Genomic DNA, 2,973 nt, shown 5'->3' on the forward strand with positions numbered 1-2,973 from the left:
CTCCACACTCATACTTTGGGTGGGAAAGGAAGGAAGAGGCGTAGAGGATGAGAAAGAGAGATGAGAGAGAGAGGGGGGAGAGTGAGAACAATGTAGTATAATTATTTTCACTTGAATTTCACTTACTCAAGATTGTGTTCAGTAAAATTACTTAAACAACCATTTAACTTAACCTGATAAGCCAGGATGATTAGCCTTTAGCTATCTTATAAATCTTCATACATAAAAGTAAATCCATTTGTTTCTTAAAATTATTAAAAAAATTTTTTTAAAAAGAAATAATAATAATAGTAATATTATAAACAACAATAAAATAGTATAAATAGTAATAGTAATAATAACAATAATAGTAATAATAATAATAGTAGTAATAATAATAATAATAATAAAACCAGTATTAATAATAATAATAATGATAATAATAGTAGTAGTATTGGGCAAAGTGGTGGCGCAGTGGGTAGCACAATTGCCTCACAGCCAGAAGGTTGCTGGTTTGAGTCTTGGCTGGGTCAGTTGGCGTGTCTGTGTAAAATTTGCATGTTCTCCCTGTGTTCACGTGATATAACTTATAACTATATGTAAGAACTATTATTGTTATTATTATTATTATAGATTACAGTACAATTGTTCCAAATAGATATTTATTTTTAATAAATGATATTGAGTTGAGTTGTAAGCAGGGGTGGACTTGAACCTCAAAACACTCACTCTCTATAGATATTAGTTTTCTCTTGTCACGATCACCAGCAATCATACTCCCAAGATCGCTGGATCTCACACACATTCACATGGACTACAAATTATGGACTACATATTCAGTCATGCCACACACACACACCTGCTCCAATTCTCCATTCAGCTAATGCAGCTTCTGGACTGATTACACACACTACTTTAGCACCACACACACTCACTTCCTGGCCGAGTCTTGTTTACCTGTAAAGTGACAATTCAACGCATTTTCCTTAGTCTTGTTTCTCCGTGTTTTGACCCTTGCCAAGTTTGTCTGTTTGTCCATGTTCACTGCCTGCCTTCCGACCTCTCACCTGTTATAGTGACTACGATTCTGGATTTGCCTTTATTCATCTGTTTGCACCTGTGTTGACCCTTGCTTGCCCGACTACCGAATAAACCTGCATATGGATCCTAACGTTGTCTCTGTCACTCCACGTGTTACATCTCTCTAGATTCAGGGTTTTATTTTGTAAATAAACTGCATGTTAAAAATATATTTTAAGTGGAACCTTCTTAATGTAAAATAAGAATAATGTTAAATACAATAAATTCACAAATAAAAAACAAGCTCACAAACCATGTACAGTTAATTAGCCATACTTGTGATTTGTAATAAAATTTTAATATTTGCATGTGCAATAAGGGAAGGAACATTCCACAATTCATGGGGGCCCCAGGTTTGAAAAAGAAGAAATCTTAATTGTTATAGACAGATTTTACAACATATGATAGAACTGATATAAAGGAGCTAAAGGATGATTAATATAGGTGTCACAATCACCAGCGATCTAATCCTGGCAGATCGCTGGTAAATACACAGATCGCTAAAAACTACAAATCTGACGGTATATGAACTACAAGTTCCAGTCATGCACTGCTCACACGCACCTGTTCCTCAGGTGTAGATTACACACACTCACGGCTGGGAGCTGCTCATGAACTGATTACATGGACCATATACATAGCACACACGCATGCATCATTGCTGAGTCTTGTTATACTGAATTGTGAACATTACAACCTGCTTCCTTGTCTGGTCCTACTGTGTTTTACCTCTGTTTTGTGTTATTGTTTGTTCCTGTCTGCTGCCTGCCTGTTTATTGACTACAACTGATTATCTGCACACACCAGTTTGCCCCTGTATTGACTCTTGCTTGCCTGACCATTCTGCTAATAAACCTTGCATTTGGATCCGCACTTCCTTGTCAGTGTCCCCTTCACATTACAATAGGCTTCTTGGCAATGGTTGGGGTTCCCTATTTCTCCAGGGTCCTAAGCGGCTGCTTACCTCGCTTATTGGTTAAGTCCTCCCCTGGTTGTAAATGCACATACGCATAGGTACCTTTTTATATACAGTTCAGGAAAGAAAACAACCCAAAATATATTTCATATTTCACATCAGCAAGCTCAGAGGCTAAATGCAGATTGATTTAGTGGAGTCAGGTGATCTCACATGAAGTAACAAATTCAGATGTTTCCTGTGACCTGGTCTTTGGCAGTGCATGATGGAATGGTACAGCCTGTATATACAGTATTTTAATATCCGCCATCGCTCAAAGCACCAAACTGGCATAAAGAACAGAGATTACTCAAAATCATACTCATAGTCATGTTTGCCTTCTGAATGAATAAACTCCACTGTTGTGCAGGCATCTTATAGGCAACTACTTACATCAGTCATAGCCAGGAAACTAGAAACAATCGTGACTGAATGTTTTGTCTAAATGCTCAGTCATCTCAAGTTTAATTGCAGAGGAAAAAGCCCACCGCCGCACGTCCACAGACCCATTTACACCGCTTTTTGCACACTTCAGTAATTTGTGGATGGATGGTTTCTGAAATGAGCGCATGCATGTTTTTTGTCTGTTTCTTGATAACATCACACAATCCAGGCTGACTCAGATTGACATTGTTCTGACTTTCCTGTTTTCCACTCTAAGAGCATTGGGCAGATAAAATAGACTTTTTTGCACACATAATAAAGCAGTGTTTAGTTGTAGATTTGTTAGTGCTGATTTAGACTAGCTGTATCTGTGTTGCTGTTTTTAGAAGTGCTGTCTGATGAAGGTCTTCTTGCTTTTGTGTGCAATGTCACCTTTGGTGCACAGTATCTGTGAACTCTGCCCTGTTTATACAGAAGTAGCAGGTCAAATTCACACATCACACTCACATCCTGCTTATTTAGAAGTGAGACCTCTTGATTATTCATCAGATTTTAAATCTTTGCATTTGTTTAAA

This window comes from Danio aesculapii, chromosome 6, assembly GCF_903798145.1.
Source record: "Danio aesculapii chromosome 6, fDanAes4.1, whole genome shotgun sequence".
NCBI lineage: Eukaryota > Metazoa > Chordata > Actinopteri > Cypriniformes > Danionidae > Danio > Danio aesculapii.